Genomic DNA, 22,103 nt, shown 5'->3' on the forward strand with positions numbered 1-22,103 from the left:
ATACTACGCTAAAACTTTCAACTAAAATTTTACAAGTGCTAATAAATTAATTAGAGGATAAGTTTATCAGATGAACAACAGGGTTTTCGTAGTTAAAAATCGTGTACGGATTTAATATTCGTTATAAAGCAAATTAATGAGAAATCACTAGAGTATAATAGACCAGCATTTCTGTATCTGATTGACCTAAAGAAAGCGTTTGACAGAGTAAGACTCAAAGATGTAATCCATCTTCTGTATAATGGAGTTCCCCTAAATATTATAAAAACTATCGAAAACATCTACCAAAACAACAAAATGAAAATCAGAATAGATGAACAACTTACAGAGCCTATAGAAATAGTTAGCGGAATAAGACAAGGGGATTCATTGAGTCCTACGCTCTTCAATTTGATCATGTATGAAATCATCAAAAGTGTTAACTAAGGAAGAGGATACAGAATGGGAAAAAAAATAAATAAAAATACTCTGTTACGCAGACGACGCAATATTAATAGCCCAAGATGAAGAAACTCTGCAAAGACTGGTCCACAGATTTAACATAAGAGCAAAATAATTTAATATGACAATCTCATCTCAGAAAACTAAAACAATAGTAGTCAGCAAAGAATCAACTAGATGTAAAATAGAAATTGGTGGCACCAGTGTTGAACAAGTAATGGAAATAAAATACCTGAAAATTACACTTTATAGCTATGGAGACCTGGACAAGGAAGTGAGAGATCAAGTACAAAAAGAAAATTGGCTGGCAGAATGCCTTAATAATACTATATGGCGAAACAGACATATTAACACTGAGTGAAGTCAAGAATTTATAAAGCCAGTAGTGTTGCCCAAAATCGGTCTTGGTCTTGCAGTCTTGGTCTTGTTCTTGCGTTTTCGCAAGACCAAGACCAAGACCAAGACCGCCTAATTTTAGCAAGACCAAGACCAAGACTGACCGTGCAAGATTTACGCAAGAACAAGACTAAGCCTGCGAGACTCTTGCGTCTTGCAGTTAGGACGGAGTGTCGTTTTAGCGAGTATTGTAGTTCGGGTATATGCTTAAAGATTCTATGAGACGCAAAAAAATATGTAATACAAATTTGAAAAACTGGACTTTGACGCGCATTACGAACAATACCATAAACATACATCAAAATCATCAATCAAAATATTCATTAAAAACAATTTGACACGTGCTGAGGTCATAATTACAATGTAAAAATAAAATATTTCTTGGCTCTGAAATTAATTGTCCAGATTTTGAGAATAGCCGCCCCTAATCATAAAATAATCTTGCATTGCTACGCCGACAGTAATATCGTATCGAAATATTTCTAAAAATTTGTCACCTTAGCTAATAAAAAATATAACACTTATTATTACGGACCATTTTTTCCCATTATAATTTAGTTAGGAGGAATCTAAATAAACAAATCTTATCGGCCTAAGACTAAACATTGTTTCTGCTGAGTGTGCGATGAGATCATTCGGTTAAACCAAATTTGCTGAAAGAGCGCGACTAAAAGTTTGTTAATAACAGATAAGTAATGTCGCTTACCATGTAAACAAAATACCGAAATATTTAGAATAACGAAGTAACGATATATTTATGTATAATTCTCGGTTTGTTATTAGATACTTAGGGTATTGGATAGTAACGGACATTTATAGTAGTAGTTACTTTTTCGACATCACTAAACTTAATTTGACAATTCGTGCATCCCAAATTGTTTTGTTTAAATTGCGCCTATGAAAAACAGAAACACTTCAGGTTTAAGGAAGAATCTAATATCTTTTCACAAAAAAGAATTACAAATATTTATTCCTGAAAAACCAAAATTCTGGTTCCTAAAAAAATGTTCCTACTACTTTATTTTGGTAAATTAATGTATTTATTAAATAGATATCTTCTTAATTTAAAATAACTTCTTTTGATTATCATTGCTTTCTTATCTATTCTTTATTTTTTCAAGTTAGTTTTTTATATAAAAGTAGAGCTAAGATTGTTAATAACATTTATGTTGCTTTAATAAATGGATTATAGTTTGTTATCTTATCACCTAAATAATATGTGCCCTTGATACTTGTATGTGCATTTTTGCCACGTACCAATCTTTTTTAAGATTTCCATTTCGTATATGGTAGAGGTCCATCAATGAAAATGTTCTTTAAAATACAGTCAAGTTTATGTCATTAATTTGGTTTTTTGTGTTTTAACCATGTTTGATTGACTTTCGTGGGACATGGTAGATAGCTGGGTTAGTTAGAGCATAGGGACGGATCGCTTAGATCGTGGCTTCAAACTCCCCTAGTAACGTTTAATAAATAGCAATAGGCTAATGGGTAACTGCAAGACTTGCAAGACTCTTGCTGCAAGACCAAGACCAAGACCGGGAGTGCAATACCAAGACCAAGACCAAGACCAGGTGTATTGGCGCAAGACCAATACCAAGACTGTCTAAGTCTCGTCTTGTTCTTGCATTTGGGCAACACTAAAAGCCAGTGTAAGATCAATAATGACATATGCTTTAGAAACACGACCCGACACAGCCACAACTCAAAGGCTACTGGAAACTGCAGAGATGAGAGTACTAAGAAGAATTACAGGAAATACGCTGAGAAAGCGAAAGAGAAGTAAAGGCATTAGAAGACAATGTAACATACAGTGTATAAATGAATGGACACAAAATAGAAAAAAGAATGGAATAACCACATAAGCAGAATGAAGAAGGCCCGTGTCGTCAAAATAGCAAGAGATAAGTTACCAATCGGCAGAAGAAGTATTGAACGACTGCGCAAAAGATGGAGTGACATCCTTCTATAGAGGTATTATTCCACCAATAAACAAGCAGAAAAGGAGGAGGAAGAAGAAGACATTTGTTTTATAGACTAGCGCAAAGTATTGTACAGAGTCAAATTTGAACTGTACGAACACACTACTGGGACATTTAAAGTGCTTGACACACTCTCAAACGAGTTCTTGGTCTCCATTCTGTGAACTTGGTGCTCACCTTTAATCATTACAGTCTGTAGCCATTCTCCTCTAGACCGACTACCAAGAAGATTTTTTGCGTACTCATCTACATAATTCTTCCATCGCATTCTTGGTCTTCCATTCGGTCTCTTCCCCTGATTCTTACATTCAACAGTTTTTATTGGAAGTCTGTTTTCTTCCTTCATACGTTTTACATCCTTAGCTTAATATCGGTCGGATTATGGTCTTGTACATTTGTATTTTAGTCCTTCGATGTACGTCACGTGATTTAAATATCTGGGTCATAGCAAAGTATGCCATATTGGCTAACGATGATTTTTCTGCTAAGCTTTGCGTCGTCAATGTTGTCCTCTGTGATGTTTACTCTTAGGGTCGTGTTGCTCTCTACGATTGACTTTGTGCTAGGATTTAAGCCTTTATATGTTTACTGATATGCCTATTTATTTAGCAAGTAACTAAAGTTTCGTATACATATTTTTTACTGTTGCCATCTCCATATGCTACCAGTTGAACTGATTTATTGATAAGTGTGTTATTTCTACCTTCTGCCGTTTTTCTAACTACATATTCCAGTACTAAATAAAACGCTGTTGGTGCCAGCCCATCACCCCATTTTATTCCTTGTGTTATTTGAAATGGATATACCATCTCACGTTGTATCTGTACCTGAGCCACTGTCTCCGTCATCGTCATTCGGATGAGCCTAACAAGTTTGGACGGTATTTCAAATTCAATTAATATTTTGTATAAATGTGCCCTGTTTATTGAGTCATATGCATGTTTATCGACGAAAATATATATATGAAGCAACTTTGCTTAAAAGTTACTTGGAACAATGGCTTTTATCATTATCATCACTGTACTACAGCTCTTCTTTGTTCATTCTCAAGATTTCTGCTTTATTCTGCTTTGTTTCTTGCTTGGATTTTCCAATTGGCAACAACGATCTTCTTAGCATTCTGTGTTACCTTGTCTATTCACCTTAGCTTTGGTTTGCTTCGTCTTCTTATTCCCACCGGCTGTGCAGGTGCCTAATGCTAATCTACATGCCCTACCTACTGCAGACGGTTAAGCTTTTTATTTCTCCTAATCTGTTATTATTGGAGTTAACCGATGTCCATAGATATAAGCACTCATTGACCGCTTAGAAGTTTTAGTTATTGACTCTCTCGAGTTTTGTGTTAGATAGAATGGATTTGGTTTTATTTTGATTTATATGTAATCCCATTCGTTCTGTTGCTGCTACTAGTTCTATTAGGATTTTTGTGTTTCTCAGTCTGGTTCTTGTTATAATGTCCACGTCGTCAGCATATGCTAGAATTTGAACTGATCTATTAAAATATAGTCCCCCCGCTATCTACATTAGTTTCTGGTACGACTTTTTCTAAGGCTATTTTAAACATCTGACACGCCAGCACGTATCCTTGTCTAAACTTTCAATATATTTCGTCAACTTTATCTAATGGGGTTGACGAGTCGTTCTGAATATTTACTGCTGATAGAAATTCCGTACAAGGCTTTAATTTCTCATGCAAGAAGTTTAAAAATATCTTTTATGGTGGGTCCAGGAGAATTATTCCACGGTAATTATTACATTTTAGTTGGTTCTCATTTTTATGTAAAGAGCATATTAAGCTTAAGCTACAATAATTTTAAGGCATTTGCTTCCCAGACCAAATTGTATAAACTACTTTTTGCACCAATTTGACGATTTGCTCTCCACCGTGTTTAAATATCTGCTTGGAAAATGGCTTTACTAGTTTTTATTTCTTTAAGTGTGCTATACTTAACATTTTGTTATGTCTGGTTCTAATTCGTATTTCTTATCTTTTTTGTTCGCTTCTCCTCTTTGATCATCAACGAACTCTCCTATATACTTTCTCCGTACTTTCAGTTTGCCACATACACACACGCGCGCGCGTACAACCCATCCCCTAGAAACATATGTTTTCCATTGAACAGTGCGACCACTTCTCCATATCGTATGACTTACGAATGGGGAGGCTTGTACTGATCGTTACTTTGGATGTCCTGGGTAAAGGAGAGTCCTTTGATTTTCTTGGTTGTGGTTAGGCCACCTAACTTTAGGGGTAGCTCAAAAACAGCTTTTCTTCCTATGAAATTACTGAATTTAATTGTGTATCATTACTTTGGCAACGTGGTAGCGATTAGATAAATACGTTTGTTGTTTCGGCTGTAATTAACCTGATTTATCGAAAGTTACAACGAGAAATAAACAATCAAAATTAGTTAGAGTGCAAAACAAAGTTAAAAACTAATCAGCAGTATAAAAAGTGGACTTCTAAAAGGTGAGTCAGTGAAATAATTATAAGCAATTAACCAAAATACACCGAAGACGTTAACTGATAAGCACGATAAAAAGCAAAACATTCACTGAAGTCTTCACCAACTTTTATGCGACGTTGCCACTGTAAGCAAAATATCCCAGGCGACAATATTTTAGCTGGTTGTAATAAATAAACGGTAGACACTGTTTTCTCTGGACCGTTGAGGTGGAAGATAGAGCTTGGCGCCGAATAATGAAAAAGTTTTTGAAGAAAGGAAAAGATTGGGAGAGCGCTAGCTCAGTAACGGACGACGGACTAAAAAGAAAAATGAGGGAGGATGACATCAAAGATGAAGAAAGAGGAGAGCATACGAAGAATAGAAAGCTCTCAACAAACTCACCACGGAATAAGCATGAATCAAAACTAGATACCGTAATTGAAATGATGAACAAGTTGGCAAAAGATGTCACAAAGATAAAGAACGACCAAAAGAGCAGTAAAGAAGCAATAGAACAGCTCATCGAAGATAATAAAAAGTTAAAGAAGAAAAACAAAGACCTAAAACAAGAAAACAAAGAAATCAAAGAGGAATTTAAAGAAATCAAGGAGAATATGGAATTTATGGAAAAACAAAGGAGGAAAAACAATGTAGTGTTGAATTAATAGATACCTATGATCAAAGAGTAATAAAAGAGGCGATGCTGAATATATTCAAAACATATATGGGAATTGAGGTCAAAATCAAAGATGCATACAAGTTGGGAACAAAAATCTGTCTGATCGAACTAGAAGATCAGGAAGAAAAAATCAAAGTCATGAAGAACAAGTACAAGCTAAAAAACCACAAGGAAGAAAAAATATATATCAACAACGACACCACAATGAAAGAAAGAGAAATACAATAAACTATAAGAATGATTGCACGAGAAGAGACAGATAAAGGCAACGACGTAGATAAAGGCAACGACGTAAAGATTGGCATAAATAAATTGTGGGTAAATAAGGAAGAATGGAAATGGAATAATAAAGAAAATAAGATAGACAAACCAAAAAACTAATAAAAAACGGCAATGGAAAAACGACGACGAAACAGACAATGAACAAGGACATGAGTAGTAGTAAAGCACTATACAAAGACCAGTATGGAAACTTAAAAAAGAAGGAAGATGAGAAACGCTTACAAATACACAAAGCAACTGCAATCAATGAGACTAAAAGTGTGAAAACAACGGCAACTCAAAAAACCAGAATACCTGAAATATGGACAATAGTAACATGGAACGTAAGAGCGTAAGAACGTAGGAACGTCTCAACGGCAAGGAGGCTGAACTTGTAGAAGAATTTAATAAGGCTAAAATAGACATACTAGGAATCACAGAGACCAAAAGAAAAGGTAACATTACACAGTTTCTGGAAAATGGCCATTTTTTAAAACTCAGTGGAGCACCCTCGTCAGAAAGATCACGTGAAGGAGTTGGTTGTCTCATCAATAGAAACTTGACTAGTAGCATTAAATATTGGGAATGTATTACCGAAGGGATCCTAAAAATTAGAATGACAACCGAAGAGAAGAAACCAGTCAACATCTTTGTTATATATGGACCAAACGGACATTTTTTGGGAAAAGGCGACGGAGATCATAGATAGCAGAGAAAGTAACATAATAATAATTGGCGATCTCAATGGTAGAGTAGGCGTAAAAGACCAAGAATCCTCGGATGTACTAGGACAACACGGAGAACAAGTAAGAAACAATAATGGTCAACGAATTATAGACTTTTGTAGAGAGAATGACCTGATAATTATGAATTCGTTTTTTCAACACAAAGATGTGCACAAATATACCAGAGAAGTCAAGAGTAGAGGAGAAAAGTCCATTATTGACTATGTATTGGTAAACAGACCCTTAAGACAATGTATTAAAGAAGTCAGAGTCAGAAGGGGAGCAGAAATATATAGCGACCATTATCTGGTAGTATCCTGAACTAATATCGGTGTGGAACAAAAACGCACGCAGAAGGTACCAAGAAAAAGAGACATAACCCCAAGAAACCTCACCAACGCAGTTATTAGGTCATACAAGTTAGCAGATAACAAAATAGCACAGAAATACAAAAGCTATGTGAATAATAGTCTACAAAAGCACTTAAAGCAGAACTATGGCTTAGAAGAAACATCCCTCCTAGATGGGGGCAAACAAAACTGCGGAATAGCTAAAATCAATAAAAACAGACAATGTACGAATTGGTGGAGTAATGAAATAAAAGAAGAAGTCAAATCCAAGAAGTTAGCGTGGAAGAAATATCTAGGGAACCAGAATGCAGAAAGCTATCAAAAATATAAGCAACAGAGGGCAAAAGTAAAAGACATGGTGATTAAAGCAAACAAGAAGAGCTGGGAGGATTTTGGGAATAAGCTGGAGAAGGACTACCACACTAACCAAAAACTATTTTACAAAACTCTGAGAAGCCTAAGAACATAGAACAGACAACAAACACCAAAACAAATTAAAAACAAAGATGGCCACATCCTCTGCGAGAACGAAAATATTATGAACAGGAATATTTCGAAGACCTTTTGACTCAAAAAGACTATAATATTGAAATAGACAACACTGAAGAAAAGTCATATGAGAACCCAAACCAAAACGAAATAACAATAGAAGAAATAAGAGAAATAATACTTAGGCTCAAAAGAGGAAAAGCAGCTGGCTATGATAAGATAACTGCGGAAATGCTAAAAAATATGGGAGAAAATGGAAATGAAATGCTTAGAAAAGTTTGCAATAAAGCATGTAATGAGAACAAGATCCCAAAAGACTGGAAAGTGGGCGCTATTCTTCCCATTTTCAAAAAAGGTGACAGATGAGAATGCAGCAACTACAGAGGTATAACTCTCCTGAATATCCCTTCCAAAGTTTACGAACGACTACTGAAGAAAAGACTATTACAAGAAGTAGACCATAAGCTGGAGCAGTCATAGAGCGGTTTCAGGAAGGGAAGAAGCATCCATGACCATGTTTTTACACTCAAGCATCTAATACAAAATGCACGAAATACAAGCACGGAACTATACCAAGCCTTCATAGACATCGAAAAAGCATTTGATAGAACCCCGCGAACCGAAATAGACAAAAGCCTAAGAAACAGAGAAGTAGACAGCAAACTCAGAAAAGCTATTATGAGCCTATACAAGAACACAAGAAACAGAGTAAGAACAGATAATATGGAATCAGAAGAGATTAAAGTCAATGATGGCTTACGACAAGGAGGTGTACTAGGCTCCATCCTGTTGAATATTGTACTAGATGATGTAATGAAGGAAACTAGAGAAGAAACATCGAGAATATTTGTTGGGCATAGAAACCTGGAAATGATACAGATAGCGGAGTGCGCATTTGCAGATGACCTCGTCGTATTTGGAAGAAACAAGGACGCACTTAAGAGAAACCTCCAGATTTGGAGAGATAAACTTGAAAAACGTAACCTGAGAATTAATGAAAGTAAAACCAAGGTCATGGTATATGAGAAAACAGACCAACATACAAACATTAAAATCAATAACTATACTTTAGAACAAGTCGAAACCTTCAAATACCTAGGACTGCAACTAGAGAGTAGGGGTACACAAGAAGCAAAGATAAACAATCGAATAGCAAACGCTTCCCGGATATACCACGCAATTAAGAGCACATTCCTATCGAAAAAAGAAGTATCCCAAAAAGCAAAGATAGCTATCTACAACACAGTTTTTGTACCTATTTTAACATTTGGATGTGAAAGCTGGACGCTCACCACCAGACTAAAAAATAAACTGCAAAGTATTTCAATAAAGTATCTAAGAAGAGTACTAGGGACTAGAATGGACAGGATACGGAACGATGAAATAAGAGAACGCCTTAAAGTCCAATCAATAGAGAAGAAAATCGAAGAAGCCCAACTGAGATGGTACGGCCACATGGTAAGGATGGATAAAAAAAGCCAAGTGAAAAAAGTGTGGGAAGCGAGAAGAACCTTGAAAAGACCGAGGGGCAGACCCATGAAGACCTGGGATGATGAAATTGCCGCCTTCCTAGACAGGAGAGGAGTCACCAAGAAGCAAGCGAAGAAATTCTCAAGCAACAAGAAGAAATGGAGGAAGTTTGTATTTGAAACCTATAAAGAGACTTTACACCCAACACCTTAGGGTAGAAGGGTTATTGATTATATATATAAATATATATATATATATATATATATATATATATATATATATATATATATATATATATTCCAACGTGGAAATAAAAATTAATGAAACCTCGCTAGAAGTAGTAGATGAATACATATACCTGGGACAGCTCATACATAAATCGGGATCACTACTTCCGGAAATCAACAGACAAATAAAACAAGCGTGGTCAGCATTCGGACGAAATTCCATAGTCTTCAAGTCCAAAATGCCACTATACCTCAAGAAGAGAGTATTTGATCAATGCATATTACCCGTCTTGACATATGGATGTGAAACTTGGATATTAAAGAGAGAAATAACGTCGAAACTCCAAGTAACTCAAAGAGCAATGGAAAGATGTATGCTAGGGATAACAAAGAGGGATCGTAAAAGAATTGAATGGATACGGAGGCAAACCCAGGTGACTGACGTAATCCAAAGAATAAAATCACTGAAATGGCAATGGGCAGGACATATGGCAAGAAGAACAGATAACAGATGGACCACTAGAACAACTATGTGGTACCCCAGGAACGCTAAGAGACCAAAGAGGCGCCCAAATCTCAGATGGGATTATGATATTAAAAAATTAACAGGAACAACGTGGTCTCGAATAGCACAAGATAGAAAAATATGGGCGCAAATGAGCGCAAATTATTAGAACAACGTATAACTAAGACATCGTCGAATATAGATTAACATTGAAATAAGGGAGGCTGCACCGTAATTGGAAACGGTTGATAAAGCTGCACATGATGATGATGATGATGATGATATATATATATATATATATATATATATATATATATATATATATATATATATATATATATATATATATATATATATACTATATATCATTACTTTGGGACTTGTATCCATAAAAAATGTGTGTTTCGAACAGAGAGCTACCAACCTACGTTGGTGTCTTCGTGTCTAAAATATATGGGTGTGCAATTGTTCAAATTGACAAAATAAATTTTGTTCTCTTCGCCGGCTGAGAACCCGAAAGGTCTGGCCACCGAGCCCATGTTTTGTGAAAAGTCATCAACACTCACTTGATTTTTAATTCAATGAATAAAGTAGACAAAAGGTTGTTAGTTAAGGTGAAGATAAAATAATACTAGGAAGAAAAGAGTAATGACTTTTTTTTGTGTAAATGGTTAGTAATAAAAATATACATAACTAAATGAAGGAAAAAAATAAAATAATTACGAGTGGTTAAAGGTTATTTTTTTTTTTGGAGAGCAGTCTCTTTTGTTTTTTCTTTTGTATTGTTGTTTTTTTGAGCCTTCTTGGTAGCTTGTGGCTATCTCTTTCATTTCAGGTCTTCTGAGTCCTCCCTATATGCAGCAAGCTGTTGTTTGGGCCGTCTATGTATCGACCTCACTTTTGGATCATAATCTGTCAACTTTCTTAAAGTTCGGCTCGGATGGTTCCTGAGGTTGTTAAAGATGTCGTGTGTCCATGAATTCATCATTGTTAGGACTTTTGGCAGATTCAGTGTTTCGCTAACTATTAAGTTTTGTGCTGTCTGAATTTTCTTCCGATTTGTCACGTATGCCGCTCAGGCATATGACTGTAAGAGTTGGCAAGATTATAGAATTTGCCAATCTGTAGTGCAATCTAGTAATTATGAGAGTTGACTCCTAAGAAGCTTAGCCTTGTGCACCGTTTGATTAACGTCCTATGAATGTTAGCTTTTGTCCAACGTAATGCCAATGTATTTTCATTATTCGCCAATTCAATTGGTGTATTGAACAGGGTTAGTACTCTCTTAGCGTACTCTTTTCTTTTTTTGTACTTGACGGCCTATATTTTATCCGGGTTGACCGCTATTTTCCACTTAATACACAAGGATTGCATACGGTTGATTGCCGTTTGTAAGTATCTCGTTGCTGGGTCAGGATTGCTCCTACTAGCTGCTATTGGAGTGTCGTCAGCATATAGGCTCAGGATTGATCTGCATATAGTTGGGGTGCTCGCTGTGAAAATTGTGTACAAGTATGGCGACAACACCGCTCCGTGTGCTACTCTGAAATCCATGGTTCCGACTTCTAATAGGGTTGGCTTTATCTGAACTCAGCTTGTCTTTCATTTTGTCTTCTATGTCTATCTCCGTTTTAACGGCCAATACGCTGTGATTATCTTTCTTTGTTTTCTAGTAAGTTTATATTTCTATAAATGTTTGTATATTAAAGCTATCATGTTGATTTTGTAAGATTTTTATTTCACTACAATTTTTTTCTAGCTAGTTCGTTTTGTTTGGTTTTCTTTAGTTTTGTATATTCTTCTTTTGTTCTACAATGAACAAAAAGTATTTTTTTAAAAAAATTCAAATGGTAAAAGTCCCTTATGATAACACGGAAAAGAAATTCATTACCTCACGCTACGTAATTAAAATAATTTATGGTCTGGGAATGTAAACAAACCTTAGTTTTGTACACAAATTTATTGATTTTAAGCAAAATGCATAGTAAGCTGTTCTCTAAAATCATACGACTTATATCACTGTATACAGGATGTTTCTAAAACAATTATAAAGTAAAAACGGTATTTTACATAACGGGTATATCAATTATTTATAAAGTTCATTCATTTACCAAATTCCCATCATTAAACATAAACACGTGTTGATATTCGCCGTCTCATTCGTCAAGAGGCTAATAAATATAATTTCTTACCTCAAGCGAGACAGATTCTCATGTTACAGATCCCAACTTGCCAGCATTTTAAATTCAAATTGTATCGTGTTGATTTTTAAGTTAATATATTGTGTTATATTTATGTTATAGTTATTGTTAAGTTATTTACTGGTCGTCTTATTTTTTGGGTTTAGTTTAATTGTGATATAATGATTAAATTTCAAGAAATTCTTACACTAACAGTTTCAAAAGTAAATATTTTTAAAAATCATATGATACATAGGTTGAACATCAGTACGACCCTGTTTGGCTTACACGTGGTTCTATTGTCGATTGGAAATTTGTAAAATGAATAGGGTATAACGTAGGGATGGGAAAAACCTACCGGTTTTAACCGAAAACCGGTTTTTTTACTTCGCAATAACCGGTTTTATCGGTTGGTTTTTTGTCCCGGTTATAACCGGTTTTTTATTTTTAAAGTAAAAACCGGTTATTAGGTTTTTACGGTAATTAGGATTAGGTTAGGTATTGTTTGGGATCCCTATCATAATTATTATTCTCAAGTAATTATTCCAAACAAAACCATAATTTAAATTTTATTTTATTTTATAAATACAGAAGCAAACTGAAAGTGCAAACTTGTAACCTATTGGATTAAAAAAACCGAAAACCGGTTTTTGGAAAAACCGGTTTTTTTGGCCGGTTATAACCGCCAGGTTAAACCGTAAGCAAAAAAAACCGGTATAACCGAAAACCGGTGTTTTGTCAAAAACCGCCATCCCTAGTATAACGTGTCTTCATCATTTTTTCTTTGAGAACAATTTCTAAATTGGAATGAATCAAAAACAAAACTTAATTTAGTTACAATCATTGTGTTTTATTCCCAAAATACAGTCCCTTTCTTCTTCTAAAATCAACAAATTAAGTGTACACTGTAAGATAGTGCCGCCGAAAAAATTTTAATTTAAGGCCATGTAATCGGAACCCAATTTGTGAATTTTCTACTCTGCTTCATATGTTTTTTATTTAACTCCATTTATTTTAACAATCTGTTAGGAAGATCTTCCTTAAGCTCTTCCTTAATTTCTGCATTTGTTCTGCTTCTATATTCATTTTGCTCTGTTCTGATTGGTCCTAGTATGGTTCTCATAATCTTTCTCTCTGCTGTTCTTAAGTCTTCTTCATCTTTTTTAACCATCGTCATTGTTTCTCTTGCATATAATAATATTGGCCTAATTATGGTGTTATAAATACTCATCTTCCTTTTTTTAGTCGGTGTTTTGCTTTTAAGTAATCTTTTGTTTGCAAAATAAGCTTTATTCGCTGCTATTTTTTCTTTTATTTCGGATTTCCTTTCTCCGGATTTACTTATTGTAACTACTAGGTATTTGAAGTATTCTACTTCTTCAAACTCAGAACTTCCTATTTTGATTTTTTCTTTCATTGGTTTTTTCCCTAATCTTCATATTTTTGTCTTTTCTTGATTTAATCTTAGCCCCATTACCTCCCCTTTCTCTCTTATTTCTTCTAGCATTTCTTTCATTATTTTTCTGTTCTTTACAATAATAGCAATATTGTCGGCATATGCAATTATTTGACCACCTCTTGTTCTGAGATTTCCTTTATTTATATTTCGTAGTACATATTCTAGTGCTAGATTAAATAGAGTTGTTGATAAGGCGTCTCCTTGTTTCATCCCTTTATTTATACTGAATTTCTCTGTCTCTCCTCTTTGTGTCTTTATGCTTATTTTTGTAGTTCTCATTTTTAATTTTTTAAGTGCTATCATTAATCAGTTCCTTTTAATTGAATCAAATGCCTGTTTGGAGTCTATGAGTAACATTTCCAATTCTAATTTATACTCGTTTGCTTTTTCCATTATTTGTTTTATTGTATTTATTGCATCTATTGTAGATTTTTCTTCTGTGAATCCACATTGGTACTTTCCTACTGTCTTCTTTGTGATCTTTGATAACCTCTTTTTTATTATTGATGTCAATATTTTATATGTTGTATTTATTAACGTTATTCTTCTATAATTTTTACAGATTTGTTGGTGTCCCTTTTTATGTACTGTTATGATCTGCCCCACCTCCCAGTCCCCTGGCATTTTCTCTTCTTTCCATATATTTTTCAATAGTGCCAGTATTTTTCCTCTAGTTCCCTTCCTCCGTATTTTATTAGTTTCATATTAGTTCCATCTTTACCAGTGGCTTTTCCATTTTTGCTTCTCCGGATTACTTCATCCAATTCCTCTAATGTTGGTTCTTTTGAAATTTCGATGTCTACTTCATCTACTTCATCTGCTTCTTCGTGCACCGTTTTCTCCTCGTTATGCATTTCTTCTTCTGTTGTTTCCCCCGTCAAGAGCTCTCTGTAGTAATCTCTCCGTACTTGCTTGTATTCTTGGTCCTCTATTATCACTATTCCCTCTCTATTTTTTATTCCGTTTGTTTTGCCCTTGTATTTTTTGTTTTTTTATTTAATCTTTTTGTAAAAACTTTTCGTATTTCTGTTTGTTCTTTTCTACTCTATTTCCTGCATTTTTTTGTCTACCCATCTTCTTTTATTTTGCCTTATCACTTTCTTAGCATTTCTTCTTAATTTTTAAAATTCTTCTCTGTCTTCCTCTTTATCTATTCTTAGCCATTTATTTCTGGCTTGCACTTTTTTTCCTGTTATTTCTCTACATTCTTTATTATACCATCCGTTGTTTGTTTTAGCCTGACTTTTACCTATCTGCATATTTGCACCTTCTTCTATTGATTTTTTGATCGTCTCCCCTTCTGTGTTTATATCTTCTGCTTTATATTTCTCTTTTATTTGACCTGTTACTGCCTCTTCATATTTTTTTCTTACTTCTTCATTACTCATTTTATTGACATTCAACTTTTTATGTTGGTTTTTTTGTTTTTTTTTTTCAATTTTAACTTTTTGTCTTATAGTGGCTGTGACCATGTAGTGGTCTGAATCTGCACACGCACCTCTGAACGTTCTTATATCTTTTATTGACGATTGTTTTCGTTTACTAATCATTATGTGATCAATTTGACTATATGTTTTCCGATCTGGTGACCTCCATGTTACTTATGTATTTTAGGGTGTTCAAATTTTGTTGAGCTTATTAACAAATTTGTTCTTCTTGATAGGTCACATAGTCTTTGCCCATTGTCATTCGTGTTTTCGTGTATTGTATGCTTTCCTGCAATTTGTTGTAAAAAGTTCTCTTTTCCAATTGGGGCATTGTGGTCTCCTAGTACAAATATGACATCTTCTTTGGGTATTTTTTATCTCCTCTTCGACCCTATCATAAAAGATTTCGTCTGCATTGCTTGTTTCTGTGGGGGCGTATAAATTCAAGGCTGATATATTAAATGGTTTGCTGTTGACTCTAACATAGGCCATCCTTTCGCATATTGGCTTAAAATTTATAATTTTCTCTCTTAGATGCCTTAGTATCATGAATCCCACGCCTTTTTGTCCTTGCTTCTTTCCTACTGATTATAATATTGTAAAGTCTTGTTTATCAATCTGTCCCTGTCCCTCCCAGCGTAATTCTTGCAGTGCTGTAATATCTATTATATACTTTTTGAGTTCTTTTCCTATTTCTAGCATTTTTCCTGGAGGTAGCATATCTTATGTTCCATGTGCTTATTTTCCACTCTTTATTTTTTTTGTTCTGTTGTCTTCGTCTTTTATTTTTGTTTTCTTGTCTATCTTTCTTTATTTCACTTTTGTTGTACTCGAGTTTATATGCAGTTATTTCCTGTTTCTTTGCCTCGTCCGTTAACGAATAATGCATCCTCTCATCCCTTGCTAGTTTTTTGAACCACCTCCATGATGGTCCTCCAGCTGTTTGGTGTTTCTATTCCATCTCCTTTCTAGACCATCTATTATAAGTTTGTTGGCTTTTAATTGGACACGTTGACCTTTCTTTATTTCATCTTTTGCTATTCTTCGTATTTCCTTCTGTATTTGCAATTCCTCTGTCGTTAGATCATTGTGTATATATATTTTTTCTTTTTTCACTTCTTTAAGTTTACTTTTGTTTTCCATAATTTTTGTTTTTTCTTCTTTGTTTGGCAGTCTGACTAAACATGTTTTATCTCCTAGTTTCACTGCTTCTTCTATATTTACGGTAATATTTAGCTCTTTTGTCATAAAATCTATTACTTCTTTTAGTATTCTCCTATCTCCATTATATATTGTCATTCCCTGTATTATCACATTATTTTCTTTTATTATTCTATCAAGCCTTTCAGGGCGTCCTTTTGTATCATTCAGATCCTTTTTGATTTGTTCATTTTATTTCCAGATTTCACTATTCTCTTGTTTTAGTTCTGTTAGTTCAGTTTTCAGTTCCCTCATTTCTTCTCTGTATTGTTTTTGTTCCGTTTTTACTTCTTTTATATCAGTTTTTAATTCTTCTAACTCTATTGTTAAATTTTTTATCATATTTAGTATTTGATCTATTTTGTTTTCATCTCTGTGACTTTTAACTGGACTTCTTTGTACTTTTTTCCTGGGACCAAATAACAGTTCCTCTTCTTCTTTATTTCTTTTCCGATTGTCATCTAATGTATTATCACCTGAATCCATATTTCTACTGCTACTAGTCGCGATAGAGCCAACCCCCCCCCCCACTCAACGCATCAAAGGAAGATGGTTCCCTTAAGCAGTAGCTTGTAGTAATTTATCTTCGCGTTTTCTTCCTGGGTAAATTATTTTCAATTAAAATAATTGTCAGTTACTTTGGAACGGTTCGATGTAGCAACGCCCACCTCTAGCTTTTAAAACTAATATATTAGCGGTAATTACCTGGGCCGGTTTTGTTTTTAGTTTTTTGCGTTAGGAGTAAATAAAATTTCCACACAATAACCAAAAATTGAAGAATTAGGTAAAGAAAATCCAAAAAGATAGATTTTAATGCACTATTCGAGCAGGATTCGTCCACACATAAACTAGATTCTGTTAAATCCAGCAAGCTCTCTTCAGGCTTTCTATATTCTGCTGAAACATCGTAGTTTTCAATTTTCGCGTTTTTTTCAACTTTTAATAACATTACAGTAAGCATTTACTTTAACATCACTAACTGCAGCAATGAGTTTCTGTGTACAGTTATGTGAGAAAAAACATTGGGCATAGCGTTCTTCAGGCTTTCTCCATACTGTTTGGCGACCATCATATGTAAATATCTTGTAAATGAAGGCTCGTCTGTAAATAACCTTTCTTCAATTGCTACCCTGAAAATCTCTCAGTCTTTTAGTCAAAACTGTTGCAGTTACTGTCCGCTCTCGAAACACTTCGAAAACACAGACGAAAGTCTGAGAAACTCATCTTCCACGGCGTTTATTGCCCTTGGTATTTCCTGTTTAGATTTTCTTGAGAAAGTTCTAGTTTCTTGAAATCTTTGTAAAGCACCGGATATTGCATCATTATGCAGAGTAACATACTTGCGCTACTTAATACGGCCTCATTGTAAATTGGTCTTTAGTTTTAAAACATTTTTCTTTATTGCAAAAATATTACATTAAAGAGAAAATGGATAAAGGGAAATATATATATGTGTGTGTTTATCAAAATCTAAGTTCGCTTGCCCTGTTAGTCGCTTAATATCAAATATATAGGCAATCAAATATATATAGAAATGTAGTCATAAGCTCCCCTACTATTAAGAATCAGCAGATTCCGATGTCCGATGTTATAAAAAGGAAGAAATCAATATTGTAATTATTATGTTTCAATAGTCAAGTTTAAATCATTAAATGTAGTAGTTTGTAGTATTTCTCAAAATTGTAAAGATTTCGAAATAAAGATTTTCTTTTGGGAAACTTAACGTTGAAGAAACATTTCTGGCGCTGCGAACACGATATTTCATACAGAAACTTGGTCGTTTCCTGGTCTAAATTAGTTTGATGAAATTCTAAAGAACCTGGTAGAAGAGAAAAATGTATTCGAAATAAAACACGATCATCCTTGCGTAAGTTTTTCCTTTCTTTACCATTGTTTATGAGCATTTATTATTTTTATTGAATTTTAAACATTTACATTGAATTTATTACTTATTGTTTATTAAATTTTATATTATTTAAAACATTTTTACTTCAACGAATTTTTATGTATATTTGCATTAATATTTTTACATGTTTGCATATCTATTTTATGAGTACATTGAATGATACTTCCCAAAATAGTATCGAAAATTTAAGTTTACTATTCGATAATTTGAATTTAAAAATAAAAAAAATCTACAAACCTCTAAATCCCAGCCTGCATCTAAATTACATTCCAAAATGCCGATGACCAATAGCGATATCGCTAGCCTTTGCTCAACTCTGCCCGAAATCTCTTCTGGAGACAACTTCTCCACATTTATTAAAGCAGTAGATAATTTAATAGTTTTCTTAGGCACCCAAGATTTAAATCCGTCCGTAAATCCGTAAGAGTTTATCTTAAACTCCCATATCGTATCTCGAAGTAAAGGAGAACCTAGAAATTTCCTAAATTATTCTAATAAAACCAATTGCACAGAGATTCGTCCAGCCTTATTAACCAAATACGGAGAGACGTTCCGAAGACATATTAGTAACACAATTATCCACCACCGTCCAAAAACATAGTGAATCTACGACAATTATCATCAAAGAATAACTACAAATCTGAATGACTTACTCCAACACACCACCCTAAACGACAATCCCGCGACAGTAAATTTTAAAACTCCATACTTTAAAAACATTGCCCTTAAGACCTTCTGTACTGGAATCAATGAGCCTTATTGGGAATACTTATCGCATCTTGAACTAAATTCCCTAGAGGAAGCCCTTCAAAAGTGTATTGTATACGATAATCACAAAAATCAGCAACGATATATGAACTTTCTGAAGAGCCAACAAAACAAAAAGCCCCCAATAAAAAATAAACCCCATCAATCTTCGAATAATCAAAGATCCACAAACTTTCAACCCACACACTCAAATTTCCAACCCACACACTCAAACTTCCAACCCACGCATTCAAATTATGTGGGACCCTAGACTCACAACACACCTTTCCACAACACAGAGCCCAACTTTAACTTCACTCCACAGCAGAACTACAATTTTCTTCAGAGACAAAATTTCGGTTCTTACAAACAAAATCTATCCTTCCAATGAAACAATGTCCTGAAAAATGCCCAACAAAGATTAAACAAATACAAAGCTCCTCGACCCCAACCAAATTTTGAGACTCCAATGAGCGGTGTTCAAACTACGACAACCAGAAACCATCAGCCCATGACAATCACAACGAATAGAAGCCACAATTTTAATATAGACTCGAATGACATCCAATATTTTGAAAACGATTTCGAAAATTATGAATCCGAACAAGAGCCCGAATTGCATGATGAAAATCATCAGGATTTTCAAGCCATCCCGTTACACGATCATCCACCCCCTGTATAAACCTACATAATATTGAAAGTTCCCCTGGGTTGCCTGCTTCGTCACACCCAAAACACATCTACGCGTTTTGATTGACACAGGCGGTTTCCATGTAATTATAAACCCGCGAGCTCTCAAACTATTTCATAAAAAACATATTTATCGAAAACCTTTTTCGCTAACATCAATGAAAATTACTTCCAAGCATGAATTAAATATTAAGACGCCACTATTTATGGAATATGGAATTCCACAGACATTCGACGTAAAAATCGCCGATTTCAGCCAATATTTTGATATTCTCCTAGGAAATTACGACTTAAAAAGATTCCATGCCACTATTAATTATGCGACTTATACATTAACCTTTGAGAATCCTCATGTCAGTATTCCATTTCAAACACTATATCAGAAATTTCCCGTAAACATTCATAATGGCGACGTTATTTTCCCTGAATGACAATTTCAAGGTTTTAAAATTCCCCATTCTATTCACGTTGCAAAATGGTTTTATAGAGACTATCGAATTACCGAGGCCTATGAAATTTAATAAGAGAATTGAAGTTGAGAACTTCTGTAATTATGAAATAGCAAACATTGTCTCAGGTTTCAATGAAAATTCGATACGCACTTCTCAATTAAATAATGAAGAAATTAGACCCTTTATTCATAAGTTTTGCTTCGTCTACATGGACGATGTCATTATTTTTTCTAAGTCACTGCAAAAACGCTTCAAAATTCATATTGTAACTATTTTTGGCACTTTCAGAAAAAATAATTTAAAAATTCAGTTAGACAAATCAGAACTTTTCACGAAAGAACTTTCTTTCTTAGATAACGTAGTGACAACCAAAGGAATCAAACCTAACCCAGCAAAAATCGAAGCTATACAAAAATACCCTCTACCAAAAACAGTAAAAGAAATTAAATCATTTCTTGGTTTAATCGGTTACTACCGAAGATTTATACCAAATTTTGCAAAAATAACGTCCCCATTTTCGAGGTGTACTCGAAAAGGAGCAACTATTGACCCTACTTATCCAAATTATTTAGAATGTTTTGCAGAATGCAAACAATTTTTTAACTGATTCCCCAGATTTACAATACCCAGACTTCGAAAAGCTTTTTGTACTGACTACAGATGCCTCTAATATAGCTATAGGATCAGTATTATCTCAAAATAACCACCCTATTGCCTACTATTCTCGAACTTTTAATTCCGCAGAACAAAACTACTCCACCATCGAAAAAGAAATTTTAGCCATACTAGATTCTTGTAAATACTTCCGTATGTATATATACAATCAAAAATTCTCTGTAGAAACAGATCCAACTTCTAGACTAGCCATATGGAGACTTAAACTAGAAGAATGTGGTTTTGAAGTAAAATAAAAAAAAAAAATAAATATAAGGTTGAGTGCTCGAATAAATGAACTTTGATCAGATAAAAGGCATATATCGAGCACAGTTTAATTTAATCTTGCCCAAGTACTTTCGATCCCTAGATCATCTTCAGGGGCATTTCGTCAATTGCGGCCTATCCGACAAGAACAAAATGTCATAAACTTATAAATGTACATCACACTACACTACAAAAGGACAAACAAACACTTTAAAATTATTTAAGAAAGGCTACATTACGTGCAGAAGCCGGAGACAGAATGTGAAGATGATCTAGGGATCGAAAGTACTTGGGCAAGATTAAATTAAACTGTGCTCGATATATGCCTTTTATCTGATTAAAGTTTAAATATAAAAAAGGCAAAGAGAATCAAGTCGCTGATGCTCTTAGCCAAGTCCAAATAAATGCCCTAAGCTATGGTTCAGAATGTGCTGAACGACCAGACAATTTCGACATTGACGATTTCCTCGCCGACTTTGTTAACTTACAAAACAGTACTAATACACAACATATATCAGTTGAGAACCCTATCACAGGAATAGAGATTTCACCTGAACCAAATTAATTTATCCTCAAACCAAATTATTTTCAAACCAGAGTCAAATAATTTTGAAATAAAATACAAAAGAATTTTTAACAAACACCGTTACACTATCACTTTAACAAAAAATTGGAAAACAGTAATAGCAAATACCTTCCAAAATATCCTTAGACCAAACCAAAAATTTGCAATAACAATCTCTCACGAATTTAGACCTTTTATCGGTAACTATTTTAAAGAAAAAATAAATTCCACAGTCAAAGCAATATTTTGGATTATACTACTTCAGGACATAGAAGAAGAAAACTCACAAATATAATGCATAAAGAAATATTACGTAGAAAACCACAACGGAATGATTAAAACTTACAAATATTTAAAACAAAAATTTTATTGGCCCTCAATGCAGACAACTATTTCTAATTTTATCAAAAAATGCGAAATTTGCCTAAAAAATAAATACGAACAACGTCCTTACAAACTTCCCCAATTAGGACCATTGTAGGTCAAAAACCTTTTGATATTAAATATCGATCTATTCCACTGCAATAAAAACCTGTATCTCACAATAATAGATTCTTTTTCCAAATACGGTCAATGCTGTAAGC

General features: G+C 34.1%; 1 long non-coding RNA gene across 1 annotated transcript in view; it reads right to left on the reverse strand.

The window, feature by feature from the left end:
* The window catches only part of LOC140452985 (uncharacterized), a 52,624-nt gene that overhangs the window by 29,443 nt on the left and 1,078 nt on the right, over positions 1 to 22,103 (reverse strand). The window contains exon 2 of the long non-coding RNA XR_011952275.1: positions 18,382 to 18,614. This is a non-coding gene — a long non-coding RNA (uncharacterized lncRNA). The remainder of the gene's footprint in view (positions 1 to 18,381; positions 18,615 to 22,103) is intronic.

This window comes from Diabrotica undecimpunctata, chromosome 11, assembly GCF_040954645.1.
Source record: "Diabrotica undecimpunctata isolate CICGRU chromosome 11, icDiaUnde3, whole genome shotgun sequence".
In the NCBI taxonomy this organism is placed as follows: Eukaryota; Metazoa; Arthropoda; class Insecta; order Coleoptera; family Chrysomelidae; genus Diabrotica; species Diabrotica undecimpunctata.